This window comes from Schistocerca serialis, chromosome 6 (assembly GCF_023864345.2).
Source record: "Schistocerca serialis cubense isolate TAMUIC-IGC-003099 chromosome 6, iqSchSeri2.2, whole genome shotgun sequence".
NCBI classification, from domain to species: Eukaryota; Metazoa; Arthropoda; class Insecta; order Orthoptera; family Acrididae; genus Schistocerca; species Schistocerca serialis.
The window spans coordinates 193,939,403-193,956,248 of NC_064643.1; positions in this window are offsets into that span (position 1 = coordinate 193,939,403).

Here is a 16,846-nt window from a genome sequence, read left to right on the forward strand (position 1 = left end):
TCTTGTTGAACCTACTGTCATGTTTGTGTATTTCTATAGCTTCTCTGAACAAGCTGATGTGATAGCTTTTCTCTACAGCAAGCATCTCCATGTCGTAGAATTTTAGTATGGGTTCAGTCCCGCAAGGCCCGTGCTCTGCCACGGCCGATTTCTCCACTTGCCCCAACGTGGAGTGCCTAGTGCGTTCGGCGATCCTCGTGTTGACTAATCGTCCAGTCATTCCAACATAAACATCTCCGGTATATTCTAGACATTGCAAGTTGGTCCCTTTTCTCCTTTGCCGACTTGAGACACCCTTTGAACTTCTCTGTTTTATCAAACTGTTGCATCCTTGAGCCCCCAGTTCATGATGTACGCTCCCCGGTTACAAAGGTCAAGGATCACACTTTATTAATAATTACAGTACAAAGTAATATCTCCAGTTACAGTTACATTTTCAGCAAGTACACCAAGTCCTTTCATCCTTACATGTATTTTTTCATCATTACTAACTTTTCTACAAGAGCGTGTATAAAATGTAAATGGATATTGCTATACACATAACTAGGTCTACTTTGAGTCTTGGGATCTATTCCACAATGCCAGGTCTTGTAGGCGACTGCATCTCGATCGGCGAAAGATTCAAGTCCAGGAAGGGAGGAGTTTTCACAACGAACAATGCCAAGAGTAAACCAGCCACTACCAGAATTTTCGGTAGCGACATGTAATGCTGATAGTGGCTGGTTTACTCTAGGCATTGTTCGCTGTGAAAGCGCATCCCTTCCTTGACTTTATAAATAGTCTTTACTCCGTGTTTGCTCAATGTACGACCCATCCTGGATGCCACTCTGGGAATATATGGCAGAATGGCAGCTCCGACATTTTTCTTTTCTGATGTGTCGTTTCGCGGCGTGTGACAATTCTTATGTAACTGATTATGATACCCATTGCTACTCAGAACGCTTTCCAGGTATGGCATCTCGCATCTGACGTGCTGCGGCTCACAGGGAAATGATTATGTGGAGAGGAGATATAATACCCGCTTGTTCAGAGAAGCTACAGACATATACAAACACGACAATAGCTTCAATAAGAAAGAAGAATAAGTCAAGGGAACGGATCCTTGATTTTCGTGCTGCAACGAACGACTGTTGCAGGCATCAAAGGGAGAACCGCTCTGGGGATGACCACGGCAAAGCCCTTGGACGTTGAGCCAGCCAGGTACACTATGTGATCAAAAGCATCCGGACACCTGGCTGAAAACGACTTCCAAGTTCGTGGCGGCCCTCATCGGTAATGCTGCAATTCAATATAGTGTTGGCTCATCTTTAGGCATACTCTCACAGGCATACGTTCAGTCAGGTACTGGAAGGTTCTTTGGGGAATGGCAGCCCGTTTTTCACGGAGTGCTGCACTGAGGAGAGGTATCGATGTCGGTCGTTGAGGCCTGGCCCCAAGTCGGCGTTTCAAAACATCCCAAAGGTGTTCTATAGGATTCAGGTCAGGACTCTGTGCAGGCCATCCATTACAGGATGTTATTTTCGTGTAACCACTCCGCCACAGGCCGATCGTGTTGAAAGATGCAATCACCATCCCCGTGTTTCTCTTCAACAGTGGGAAGCAAGAAGGTGGTTAAAACATCGATGTAGGTCTGTGCTGTGATAGCGCCACTCAAAACAACATGGGGTGCCAGCCCCCTCCATGAAAAACACGATCACACGATAGCACCACCGCCTCCGAATTTTACTGTTGGCACTACACATGCTGACAGATGACGTTCATCAGGCATTTACCATACCAACACCTTGCCATCGTATCGCCACATTGTGTAACGTGATTTCACACTCTACACAACGTTTTTCCAATGTTCACTTGTCCAATGTTTACGCTCCTTAGACAAAGCGAGGCGTCGTTTGGCATTTAACGACATGTGTGGATCATGAGCAGCCGCTCGACCATGAAATCCAAATTTTCTCACTTCCCGCCTAACTGTCATAGTACTTGCAGTGGATCCTAATGCAGTGTGGAATTCCTGTGTGAAGGTCTGGGTAGATGTCTGCCTATTGCACATTACGTCGCTCTCCAACAGTCGGCGGTCTCTTCCAGTCAACAGACGAAGTGGGCCTGTACGCTTTTGCGCTGTACGTGTCCTTCACGTTTCCACTTCACTATCACATCGGAAACAGTGGATGTAAGACGTATTGCACAAGTGACAGCCAATCACCTTACCACGTTCAAAGTCCGTGAATACCGCGGAGCGCCCCATTCCTGCTCTCTCACGATGTCTAATGACTACTGAGGTCGCTGATATGGAGTACCTGGGAGTAGTTGGCAGCACAATGCACCTAATATGAAAAAAACTTTTGTTTTTGGGGGTGTCCGGATACTTTTGATCTCATAGTGTACATATAATCTTCGGCCGCGAGCTCGACTACTCTCCACCGCCAGCAATGGAGGGTGACGCTTAGACAATGCGAGCCATTCACGCTGGCGAAACGTCAGAAAAATCTTGAAACAAACCGTGGTCTATGACTCTAAGCCAAAAACCACTGGCAGTTTGTCAACAAGTGGCCTAGAAAACCCTAAAAATTTTGTTAAAGGTTTGTTTTCCCTACTCATCCGCAGTAACTTACATGTTTCTACATTTAGGGAGATCTGAAGTTCATCGCACCAAACAAGAAGTCCTTTGTAAGTCATCTTCCAACCCTCTACAGTCACTCAACAACAACACTTATCAGCATACGACAGCCTCCTCAGCGAACAGCCGTAAACTGCTGTTCACCCTCACCGCCACATCATTTGTGTGTATAGAGAACAAGAGTCGTCCTATCACACTTCTCTGTGACAGTCCTGATAGTAGCCTTGTCCTTGAACACTTGCCGTCGAGTACAATGTGATGGGTTCTGTCACTTAAAAAGTCATTGAGCCACTCACATGTCTGGGAACCTAATCCGTAAGTTCAGACCTTCGTCAACAGTCCGTAATGTGGCAGTTGTCGAATGCTTTCCAGAGATCTAGGAATATGGAATCTGTTTCTCTCCGTCCATGGCGTGTAGGGTATCATGTGTGAAAAGGAGAGGAGCAGTTTTGCACGAGGGATGCATTCTAAGTCCATGCTGATTTGTGGCGAGAAATTTTTCTGCCTCAAGGAAATTTATTATATTCGAAGTCAGAATGTATTCAAGTATTCCGCAGAAATCCGATGTTAAGGATATCGGTCTGTAATTTTTAGGGTCCGTTCTTCTACCTTTCTTACACAAAGGAGTCACCTGAACCTTTTACCAGTCGCTTGAGACTTTGTCTCGGGGGCGAGATTCGCGATAAATGCATGCAAAGTAAGGGGCTACTGAGCTCTCTCTGTCCTCAGGAAGCCAAACTAATAAAAAAAAGCAATGAAATGCATATAAAGAGTAAATATGATAACAATAATTTGTTTATGTGAGTGCTTAATATATTCTCTGAGCATAATTCCAACAAACTGCAGTTCAGAAATATATGTCGTTCCAGAAGCATTTCTTTAAAAATTTGAGAAGTGCCGGTGTCTTACATTGAATATTGTGTAAGTTAAACAATATCAAATCGAAGTATGCACTCAACATTATTTGCATTTTAGTAAACAAAAAAAAAAAAAACACCGTCCGAAAGAGGTCTTGAAGGCCCAACGGTGCCGTCCGGCCGCCGTGTCATCATCATCTCTTAACCTTCCCAAAATGCAGATACGAAGGGGCACGTGGTCAGCAAACCGCTCTCCCGGCCGTTGCCAATTTTAGTCCGGACAACGTAAACACAGTTCAGCAAACTGACTCTGTTGGTGTGTGGGTGGGGGCTGGGGGGGCGGGGGAGGGGGTGAGGCGTAGAATGCTGTGTCTTTCAGAGGTTTCCACCTACATTTGAGATAGTCAGCTTTTCAGTTGATTGTTTCGTAGTAGAGCATCTATCACAACTTGCCTTCTTGTAGCTTACCAGTGATCTATCTCACGAACCATGTCAGATTTCTAGTTGGCAGCACGTGTGGGTAGCCTTTGAGTGGACAACTTTTCCTGAACGAAATGAATTCAGTAGGCTGTCAGGCCTCAAGCCATCACACATATGATGACCCTCAAATAGCAAAAGTATCATCGGTTAAACTAAGCCAGCATTTTTTAAAATTCTTGCGATTTTTGGGACTCTCACTTTTATTGTTGCTTCATCCTCCAGAAATTACCCGTAAAACTGGAAATTAATCCACCTTAAATCGTAAACGCTTTTTGTAAGACACTGTTCGGAGGCGAATTTTGATTTACGCCTTAGCTGAAATCGTCACTGAAAGTCTCAAGATATCTCCACGGGCAACTTGTCGACTATTGGCATATTGATTTATATGTTATTGATACCCTGTCCAGTTACCTGTCAAAGTCCGCCCCTACAGCTGAGTCAACGTCGCGGAATGCCGTCCTACGGGCCCGGGTTCGATTGCCGGCTGGATCAGGGATTTTTTTCACCTCAGGGATTGGGTGTTGTCTTCATCATTTCATTCTCATCCGGCGCGCAGGTCGCCCAGTGTGGACTCGAATATAATAAGACCTGCACCAAGGCGGCCGGACCTGCCCCGTAAGGGGCCTCCCAGCCAATGACGCCAAATTCTCATTTCCATTTTTCTTGTCAAAAGCCTGAATAACCACCTTTTGCAGCAAGGAACACTCAAAGACGTGCAGTAAGAGACGCAGTGAGTTTCTGGAATGTACTGACATGTATTTGGAGCCATGCCGACTCCAGTGGCATGGTCAGCTCGAGTTGGTTTCTCGATTCAGCATCCACGATGCGAACAGCTCGATCGAGGTGGTTGCACAGATTCTCCATTGGGTTTTAATCTGGGACGCTTAGTGGCCAGGAGAGTACGGTAAACTCTTCCTGATGTTCTTCGAATCATTCAAGTACACTGCGCGCTGTTTGAAACGTTGCACTGTCCTGCTCGTAGATACCACCGGGCTGGGGAAAAACAAATTACGTGTTCGGATACACATTGTCCCCAAGGGCGCATGCATACTTGTATTGATCCACTGTGCCTCCCGCGATGACGAGATCGCCCAGGGACCACCACGAAAACATGCCCCAGACCGTAACGCTATCTCCTCCAGCCTGTGCTCTTCCATAGTTGTTGCAGGTTATTTGCTTTCAGATGTTTGAAGCCAGTTAGACATAAAACGTGATTCATCTGAAAAGACCACCTGCCGCCACTCAGTGGACGTCCAATTGCAGTATTGCCGATGGACAGCAGTCAGCATGGGTGCATGAAGCAGGCGCTTGCTTTGGAGGCCCATAGGCAGCAACGTTCCCTAAACGGTCGTTGTTGAGGCACTTTTGGTAGCCCATTGGTTCATCTGGACAGTCATTTGCTCAACAACGGCACGTCTATTCGGCCGTACATGTCTCCATCGCCATCGTTCATCCCTGTCAAGCATGGCCTGCAGTGCACCATACTTGCCTCGGCTCATGTTTTGGATAGCACTATTTTGTCATGAGCAGTATACTTTAACCACAGCCGATTATGAAAAGTTTACAAACTAAGCCTTTTCATGAATACTTTCACCCTTGGCGTGGAAGCCAATGATATGCCCTTTTGTACGTCAGATAAAGTCCGTTTCCGCATTACGACAACGACTGCACTGTTTTCCGTGTTCCCCGACGCGCTTTAAATACCCTTCGCTAACAGTGCGGCCACATTCCGTCGTTGAGTGGCTGTTGGTCACATTAATGCGACTGGACCGTGTAGAATACGTCTTGTTTAGTACCGCTTTCTCAGCGTTCTTCTCACATTCGAGCTTTCTAACGCGCAAACAAGAATCGGTAGTATCCGGAATCTCTTGTGGACTCCAGACATACCAAGAGATGGCGCAGGGCGGCCAACTTGCAGCCCGAATTTCTGCCGTGGCGCTGAGCGGTGGCGCGCCATCTGGCACGGCCGCCAACCTCCCGGCCCAACCCTCCCCCCTCCTCTCTGCACGAGAGGCTGCCTTCCGCTACCATTAAGACGCTGAATATAATTATCCTGGCACGACGGCGGAGATTTTATAAATGGAGCAATTAGAGGACTCGTTCTGTAATGGCGGCTGGAGATGAGACCGCAGGCCAGCTGGCTGCCTATCTCTTCTTTCGGGTAAGGAGGAGTTCTGGGCCTGGGCGCGCGTCCAAAGCGGCGGCGACGGCGGCGGCGGCGTTACCCACCCCACCGCGGGGTAATTTCACTCGCAGCCATTGTCAGCCGTGCCGGTCCTGGCCGGGGCGGACCGTCCTTTCTGCCCAAATCTATGGCCTCGTCACGGGCCGCGCTCTGATTTTAATTCCTGCTAATGTCGGCAATCATTCTGGGGCCCGCTCTCACTCTCGCTTCTGTATCTCCGCAATAGACAATTGCATTGCAAAGCAAAGCAAGGGTTGTGTTGCACTTACAGCAAGAATATCTTTGGTATGAGCATTCAGATGCGCAGATTGGAATCTTTGACAGGATGTCGTGCTGTCACGTGAGTATGCCTGTGGCGTTACGTTGATGCGTAAGCGCTCTTAATGTTGTTACATCGCTGGTAGAGGCAGGTCCAGCTGAAAAGTACCATGAATTTTCTGCATGTTTTGCATAGGTGTCTTAATTACGTGCTTTAGAGATCTGGAAAGAATCTTTGGAGTTTTTAAGAGATTACTTCAGGGACACATCGCTTGGTTGCGTCAAGTAGCACACCTCAGATGTTAAATATTGATTTACTACGAGCAAATAAGGTACACGCACTTTGTATTTACGTTTTGCGCTGCATTTGAAAGTATTGCCGAGTTTATAAAATTTTACTGTGGTGGCATTGTTAAACGGCCTCCTAGCGTTTCAGAGTGAAAGTGTCCAGAAAAAAACATAGAGCATATGAGGCTATGGAACGCATCAAATTAACTATCTGCCATACTATGTTTTAAATAAACATACTGCCATTTGACTGTATTGTTGTTTATTTATGCCATTTTAAAGTGACTGAGTTTATATCATTAATATATATTGCTCGCTACGAAATGCCAACGAATATTTTTCTTACTTTATGGCCGACTTTGAGCTTGATGTTCTGCAACATAATGACATAAACTCAGTCTTTTGAAAATGACATAAAAGGCCGAAACCAGGGTCGTAATTAAATAAACAACAGTACATCAAATGGCGGTGTGTTCATTTAAAAATAATTGAATGACTGTTGCTCAGCGACATCAGAAACTGTTTATCTGCCATATATTCTAATACGGGATGAGCACAAAGTCTTACCCTGGTTATAACAACGTATTACAGAATAACCGTTTGACATAATGAGTTACATTTGATTACATAGGTTAGTGCTACTAGTTCTTTTTAAGACCACTTTACGTTAGTAAACCTCATCCTGTGCTCCCTTGGTAGCTCGGAGAATGTCGAGGCGGTATTCCAGTTCCCGCCAGGTGTTCCGCAACATGTGTTCTGTCACAGTACCCACAGCAGCTTGTATCATAGCCTTCAGTTCGTCGACGTCAGCCACTGCAATGACGAAGACTCTGTCCTTGATGTGGACCAAGAAAAAAAAAGTCAAGAGGCGTAATGTCTTCGCGGTGTGTAGTGTCCTGATCGGTGGATTGGAAGGAACAGACCAACACCCTGGCCACCCCGCTCTCCAGACATTACGGCCCTTGACTTTTTTTTCTGGGGCTGTATCAAGGACAGAGTCTTCGTCACACCAGTTGCCGACGAACTGAAGACTTGGATACAAGCTGCTGTGGGTACTGTGACAGAACACATGTTGTGAAACACCTGGCGGGAACTGGAATACCGCCTCGACATTCTCCGAGCTACCAAGGGAGCACACGTTGAGGTTTACTAAAGTAAGTGGTCTTAGAAAATCTAGTAACGCTAACCTATGTAGCGGCATCACATGTAACTTATTATGTCAAACGGTTATTCTGTTATAAATTCTTATAATCAGGGCAAGACTTTGTGCTCACTCTGTATTTTATGGACGAAATTTTTCTGGTTTCCTCCTTCTTTGTCATAAGTTCTATTTTTGTTTGTTTTACAGCAACCAAATTATTAATCGTAGGAGAGTGTGTTGTATCTTCGAAAACTTTTCAGGCTTTTGTGTCTAGCCATGTAATAGATGTTTGATATATTCTTTTTCTTCATTTAGAAACCATGGCATTTACATTACGTATGCTGTAGTATTTTTCCTGATATTAAAGAAATTTATCCTGAATAGTTAGGTTTTTCGAAATATGAGAAACACTACAAAGGTGCAACATGGTCGAGTACGTAGGAACAAACACTCTATTCAAATCTGAAAGGGTTGCATTCGGTAAAATATTGTCAATACTGTATTTAACAGGCTCTGCGTTACATTCTTACTCTACTTACTCACTTACTACTCACTAGGTTGACCACACAAATCTTTGTCGATTTTGGGACTTTGCCAGACAGGCTCCTCTATCTCCTTCGGTCCACGCAGTCTTTCCCAGCTAGTAACATGTTGCACATATCCTCTCTGATAGCGTCAGTCTACCTAAGCCGTGGGCTTTCCCTCATTCTGTTGCCTCTGATGTTCTCTTCCTCCACTTGCCTGGAGATCTTGCCTTCTCGCCACATTACGTGCCCGTACCTCCTCGGTCTCCTCTCTCTAATAACAGCGGCAATATCCAGCGACTTGCACAACTCCTGTAGCTTGCGGTTGCCCCTATCCTCCACTCGCTTCCATCCTTCATTGGCCCAAAAATCTGTCTCAGAACGGCATTCCCAATTGTCAGGAGTTTTCTTTCTATCTTTTGGGTTACAGTCCTGGTCTCTGCTCCGTATAGGACGACAAGTTGTATTACTGTCACGTTGTTCCTAATCTTTGTAGATCTTGACAGACGTCGTGACTTTTCCAGCTTTCCGAGTGCAAACCTTGACATGCTTCCTGCCTGGTTACTTGCCATTACTTCCAGGTCTATCACATTCCTTTCACTGAGGATATGTGAACTCTTTCGCCCTTCCAAAGATTTTACCATCTACATCTAACGGTCTTTCATCGTTCTCTCTTCTCATATTGGTATCATCCATGTTCATCTTTAGGCCTGCACTCACTGTCCCTTTCCTTAACAGATCTCATTCATTCTGTGCTGTTAAAACTGCATCACCGCATACGATAGACTGTTTATTCTTCTATCCAGCTCTTTTTCCAAATACCAGAACCAGATTAAACAGAAGGAGGCAAAGGCAGTCTCCCTATCTCACTCCAGACTTCACCTTGAACTTCTCTGACATCCTTCCATTCACTTTCACCATGCATGTTGTCTCTTATACACATTCTTGTGTTATTTTATTAGTTTCCTAGGAACCTACGCCATTTTCAGTTCTTCCTATATTGTTTGGCTGTTCACACTATTATACGCTTTTTGGAAGTCCACAAAAAGACAGCCAACATCTGCAAGATTCCCAGCTCATTGATAGCATTTGCCTTATTATATGTAGTTGACCTACGGTTGATTTTCCCTTGCTAAGCCCAAGTATCTTCTCAACCCTTCAATAACAACGTGCTCAGGATCTCAAAGGTTGTCCATAGTAAGGTAATTCCTCCATAGTTGCTGCATCTCAATGGGTTCCCTTTCCTTAGTATTGGACAGATGATTGTTCCATTTTGCTGGGACCCTTTCTCTCCTCCAAATTAAACTGACAAGATGGTATATTCTCTTTTGTAGGATATCTCTTCGCTCCATATCCATCTCTGTAGGTATGCCGTCTGTTCCCGATACCTTCCCTCTCTTCAGCATTGTTATGGCCTCTCCTACGACTTTCACGCTCGGCAGTTCATACTACGCAATTTGCATTCTTACTCTATCTTCTCCGAGAAATTCGTTTTCCTCTGATGCTGCCGTTTCAGCTCTGTTTATGGTGTCGTCCAAATTCAGTGATTTTCGAAGTACTCTTTCCATTCCTCCATAGCTTTCGTTTAATATGTTATCGCTTGCTGACTGCACCTCTACAGTTATCGTTAAATCATCATCTGCTCCTCCTCCTTCTATCCAATGGCTTCAGCGCTTCATCTACGGCGTGTTTGACTTCGACCTTAAGCTTTGACCATAACTCCTCTACATCATCCTCCTCTTCGCCCAGTGCACCAAATTGGTTTCGAATTTCAGTTGCATATTTGTTCTTAATGTGGTTCTTTTTCAGTAGATCTGTGTTTATTATCCAGTCTGCATCTCTTCTCCAGCAATTTCAGTGCTCTATTCTTTCACAAATGGTTTTCAGCACAACACAGTGGTCTGATTCTGTTTCTACATCTCATTGAATCTTTACATTTTCAGCAACACTTATGTGTCTAATATCCACTAATTTGTAGTCTGTTTGGTTGTGCTTTCATTAATGTGAGACTCTGGCGTGTTTTCTTGTTGTTTTAGTCTTTGTATGATGATGTTGATTGTTTCGTTTCTTGGAATGCAAGTGTACATTGATGTGACATCAAATAATATGAGGCTTGCTGTGTCTCGTATACCTACGTTCTTGATTCTCTCTACTAGTTCCATTGAGCTTTCTAGGATCCTGCCGGTTTCAGAAGAGTATATTAGTAATTTGTGTTCATGTTGGGCTAGGTGGTATGATGGATGATGGAGCAATTCTGAACCGTCTTAAAGGGATAAGTTCTTCGTGCACTTTTGATTGGAATTTTAGAGTGGGTGCGTTTTTGTGTAATTTGTTTTATATGGCCTCCTGAGAATGGGTTTTTGATGCTTTTCAGTGTTTGTTGAATGTTTCTTCGGTATCCTGTATCTTGCAGTTGAGTCACTACACAGTTTGGTGATGTTGTAGTCCTTGAAAAACACTAATGTTTTATCTGTGTATTCCTTTCGTTTCATAATCACAGTAATGCTCCCTTTGTTCAATATGTTCGAATATGTGTGAATTCCTAAGGGACCAAACCACTTAGGTCATCGGTCCCTAGACTTACGCACTAAAACTAACTTAAACTAAGAACAACACACACACCCATACCCGACGGAGGACTCGAACCTCCGGCGGGAGGGGCAACGCAATCCGTGACATGGCTCCTCAAACCGTACCGCCACTCCGTGCGGCGTTCCCTTTGTCTGGTCTTGTTAGTGTGGCAATGTTTTGTTTTAATTTTAGTTTTAACTTGTTAGCTGTGGTTTTTTCTGGTGTTTTGCCATTAGATATTATGGTGGATTTGGATGCTGAGCCAGCTGATAGTAAATCGCAATTATGCTATAAAATCTCCGACATTTAATTACCCCAAAATTTAACCATTAAACACTTCACAGGCCATAGATTTCCTTTAGACCATAGTGCGTAGGGCGCACTGTGTATCCGATAAAGATAATTTGCAAGAAGAGCTCACATACCTCAAGATCATTTTTAAAGCGGATGGATTTCCTCCGCATCAAGTTCGTAGAGTATTCAATGTCAAACCTAGAATGCAGGTGTGGTAATCAGATCAAGTGCGTCTTTGTCGTTTGTGGGTGCTCTTTCCTCTAAGATAGACGGTATTCTCGAAAAACACTGTGTTAAGGTGATCTTCCGGCCTTCCACGAAGATTGCAGCTTTACTCGTCTCTGTAAAGGACGATTTATTGCTTCGTAAGGCGGATGCGTACCAGATTCCTTGCGGAAATTGTGAGAAGTCATACATAGGTCAAACAACAAGCACCGTTCATGAGAGATGTGGGGAACATCGAAGATACACACGCTTTTCGTAGCCAGACAAGTCAGCTGTATTGATACAGGGCATTTCATACAGTCATGTGAAGATTCTAACATGCACCTCTTTCTTTTGGGATTCTGTCTTTAAAGGAGCTATGAAGATTAGAATGGCTAATAATTTAATAGAGAGAGATAGTGATTTTAATTTGAACAAAGCATGGAATCCGGATCTTGCGATACTGAAACCGCAGAGATGACGTCATGGTGTCATCCCCACTGAACATACATCAATAAACGAATCGAATGTCTGCGTGCGTAAGCGTTGTCTCTTTGCGGCCGAGAAGCGTCTGTAACACACAGGCGCGTACCACGGCGGTGAAGCTTGTAAGTCCGCGCTTGGCACATTATCGTGTCTTGCGACTTCCTCTGAAGAAGGTTGCATAGTACACGGCGCAAATATTAGTTGGGTGGCAGCATGCTCTAAATTTAATGGAATGTAAGAAACGTATTTCTCTAATCTGGGTTGAAGTGTGAAAGAAAGTTACTAATTTATTTTACGCATAAAACTTCAGTAGAAATTTTGTTTGAATTCGTCAAAAATATTTCACTCCTACGTAAGTTACGACTCTCAAAATTCAGTGGCCAGTTCACGACGGTGCATCACTTTTTCCTGGTAAAGTCTGAGGAATACGTAAAGAAGAGCAATGAGCATTGTGCACTGCGGTATTCATAAACCTTATTTCTTCTTTCGGGGTGGAACTGAAAAGTTTTATCTGTAAAGAACACTAGTGGAATAATGAATGATTTAATAAACTCTGCACAGGACTCACCGAAGGGCTGAGCTTAGTTGAAAGAGCTACAGGTTTTATCTGGTAAAGAAATTGCAAAATTTTTAGATACCAACATGGTATGGATTTCTATTAAAAGCTTTATAGATTTGTATTGATGTCTTATATTTATATTCTCACATACTTTTATTGAAAAGGTGGATAGTACGAATAAAATCTCTGAAGTTTATAAAGGCATATTACAAACAGCTGATGCGACATTTGTATGACCGCTGTGTTTACAAAGGAATCGATAGTGTGATATTGGCCAAAGCATAAGGATTCTATAATAATTTTCATACGTACGAGAGCTATTCAAAAATTGAACCATGCTTATTTAAGTTTTTCAGCGAAGAGAAATTTAGAAGACAGAATTCCAGAAAACTAATCTACGTGTCGTGGAATCGGATAAGAAACAGAAGCAGTTACTGGTGCTTTAAATGCTTCCCGTGATTTTAAATTAATTTGAGAATAGTGTCCAAGCTATTGATAATCTTAACCTTGAAGAAGCTAAAAAAACTTCAGCAACAACACAAAATTCCAAAACGTCTCGACGAAAGCGATAATAACAAAAACATAAAATTCAAATCAACCCAAGAATTTTTCAGAAAATAATATTTTGAAGTTTGGGACCAACTGATTGCATTACTCCACACTGACGGTGCGACATTTTTTTAATCGTTCGAAAATTTTGCTCTTGATCGTCTTACAGACGTCGTCGAAATTGTGATGTTTCACTATTTTAATAGAAAGGATTGGCAAGCGATAGAGATATGTTGTTGACTTTTTATGGTGAAAGGTGTGGACAAGAGGACTAAACCCAGAGTTAGTCCGATTTGTTCGCTTGCTTAGTACAATTTCTATTCTAGTGAACGCAGCTTTCTATCTTACGTAGATTCAAAATTCATTTAGGATCATCAGTGTCACAAGATCAACTCAGTCATAACGAGATTTTGCGTGTTTACCGCGGCATCATCCATAATCGAGATTTAAATGATATGTTAAAAAATTAATTTCGTTTTACAGGAAGTGAAGCACAGTTTTTTCATTGTGCAACTGATAGCTGTATTGAGTAGAATTTAATTAAGTAGTAATATTTTAAATTATATTGTAGTTTTCACCCGTGAATTCACCATTTTATAATTTTTTTCTGTTAAGAGATCTGGGTGAGGAGGGGGTTTCTGGTAAACTACTCACTCAGACAAGATATGAACCGCCGAGCTTATTGAACATTTTTACAGACCTGAAGAGTTTCTTACTTCTCAGCTGCCAAACATCTCTGAAGGAAACTGAAAAATGTGAAAAACAACATACATTATTTCACCTCCGAAAATGAATTTTTTTGGTTGCCTACTTTTATTTGGATACCACCTACCGTCAATCAAGAGAGCGTATTTGTCAAAAGATTATGTTCTGGTGGCGTTCATTGGAAAACCCGTCATAACTGCCTTGAACTAAAAGCAATACTTCATTCTGTAAATAATAATCAAGCGAATGTCAACAGAAGGAATAAACGGGTAAGGTTATAAATTTGATTGTCACTGTTAATAAAAGTTTGAGAAACGGAGAATTTTCGATGTAAATCTTTCGTGGCTGTGATGGTCAGGTATTGTGGTAGTCATTCTTTGTAGCAATGTAATCATACGTACCGCGTCTTATTTATAGGACAGTTATTATTCCTGTTTTACGTAAGAGGGAACCAGTCTATAGTTGTATGTTATTTTGGACCTGGCCGCCGTTTAATATAATATGGGCGCTAATGGTTAATCCTGGTTCTTGTTGCTTTATAAGTAGAGTTTGACACGAAGGTTTGCATCTGTCCTGAAAATATTTTACACTGGGTTTTTCAGTGTTTCCGTGATGCTGTCCTGTGGGTCAAATAGTCCTGTGAAAATTCTTCATGCCTTTCTTCCTACTACATTCAATATATTTTTATTAGTCTTATTTGTTAAGGGTTACACAAAACCCGTTGCTAGATTCTAAGATGAGTTGCATGACTGTTATGAAGCAGTCTTATTCCTATAGTGATTTCATATCCAGTAACTGAAGTCTACCACCTCCAATGCCTACTAGTGAGCCAGTGCTGTTATCCAATTTCATACATCAACAAACTGCTAAATGGGCTGTCTGTATTACTTGACCGACTCCAGTTATCAAATATTGGTACAGTATTCATTGGATAAGAGTTTCTGCGTTTTGTAAAGTCCGCAGTTCAGTATTTCTGAACATTTAAAGTAAGTTCCCAATCGAATTCCGTCCACAGCAAAAAGTCACAAGTTATTGTTAATATTGTTTGCCAAACTTAATTAACAACGTAAACATGGAGATCCAGCAAACGTCCTTGAGAAACAGCTTGAATTACTTCTACATCTGCTGCACCTACAGTAATTAATAAACATCGTTACAGTATTTACTTGCCATAACATATACTACTGGCCATTAAAATTGCTACACCACGAAGATGACGTGCTACAGACGCCAAATTTAACCGACAAGATTAAGATGCTGTGATATGCAAATGATTGGCTTTTCAGAGCATTCACACAAGGTTGGCGCCGGTGGCGACACCTACCACGTGCTGACATGAGCAAAGTTTGCAACCGATTTCTCATACACAAACAGCATTTGACCGGCGTTGCCTGGTGATGCCTCGTGTAAATGCGCACCATCACGTTTCCGACTTTGATAAAGGTCGGATTGTAGCCTATCGCGAGCGCGGTTTATCGTATCGCGACATTGCTGCTCTCGTTGGTCGAGATCCTCTGACTGTTAGCAGAATGTGGAGTCGATGGGTTCAGGAGGGTAATACGGAAATCCGTGCTGGATCACAACGGCCTCGTATCACTAGCAGTCGAGATGACAGGCATCTTATCCGCATGACTGTAACGGATCGTACAGCCACGTCTCGATCCCTGAGTCACCAGATGGAGACGTCTGCAAGACAACAACCATCTGCACGTACAGTTCGACTTTTGCAGCAGAGTGGACTATCAGCTCGGAGACCATGGCTGCGGTTACCCTTGACGCTGCATCACAGACAGGATCGCCTGCGATGGTGTACTCAACGACGAACCTGGGTGCACGAATGGCAAAACGTCATTTTTTCGGATGAATACAGGTTCTGTTTGCAGCATCATGATGGTCGCATCCGTGTTTGGCGATATCGCGGTGAGCGATTGGAAACGTGGATTCGTCATCGCCATACTGACGTATCACGAGGCGTGATGGTATGGGATGCCATTGGTTACACGTCTCGGCCACTTCTTGATCGAGTTGACGGCACTTTGAATAGTGGACGTTACATATCACATGTGTTACGACCCGCGGCTCTATCTTTCATTCGATCCCTGGGAAACCCTACGTTTCAGCATGACAATGCACGACCGCATGTTGCAGGTCCTGTACGGGCCTTTCTGGATACGGAAAATGTTCGACTGCTGCCCTGGCCAGCACATTATCCAGATCTCTCACCAACTGAAAACGTCTGGTCAATGGTGGCCGAGCAACTGGCTCGTCACAATACGCCAGTCATTACTCTTGTTGAACTGTGGTATCGTGTTGAAGCTGCATGGGCAGCTGTACCTGTACATGCCATCCAAGCTCTGTTTGACTCAATGCCCAGGTGCATCAGGGCCGTTATTACGGCCAGAGGTGGTTGTTCTGGGTACTGATTTCTCAGGATCTATGTCCAATGAATACCCGTTTATCATCTGCATTTCTTCTTGGTGTAGCAATTTTAATTGCGAGTAGTGTAGTAGAACAGCTTACATCGCCCTCTATTTGTAACCAGCAAAATTAGCGTTTACAAGAAATAAACGGAGCTGAGGCAACTGACACTTGAAGTTCTACAACTCAGTGTCTATCAGTGAATGCAATCAGTAAGACTTGTCAGTAAAGTGAGCAAGGTAAATGTTGTCCATTCGACATGGGACAGGGAAGCACAGATATAGTCTCTCGCCTGTAGGCAGTCCTGCTGAAGGAGCCGATGTTCCGTGGCAGAACAGCCGGATAGGACGACGAATTCCGCAGACCCCAGCGGAGCGAAGCGATATCGTTCCTTGAGTCCAGCTATCACGTGACGTAGATACAATTACTATTGCTGTAGACTCTGTACCTATAAGGTACATACCCTTGCCAGTGAGGCGTTTTCATTCATCATCTTCCCAAAGCCTCCAGGTACAGCTAGAGAACTCCCTGTTGTCTTACATGTGGCCGATGTGGCCTGGAGGTTGTGAAATTGGTCTGGCTACTACTAATATCCGCGTGCTGCTAGTTTTCTCACATGGCGAATGTTTAATCATCTTTCACTGGAGATGGTGATGCAGCTTCTGCTGTTTCCACCTGTGAGCGCGTTAAACTCCCAGGGTTCTGGAGTT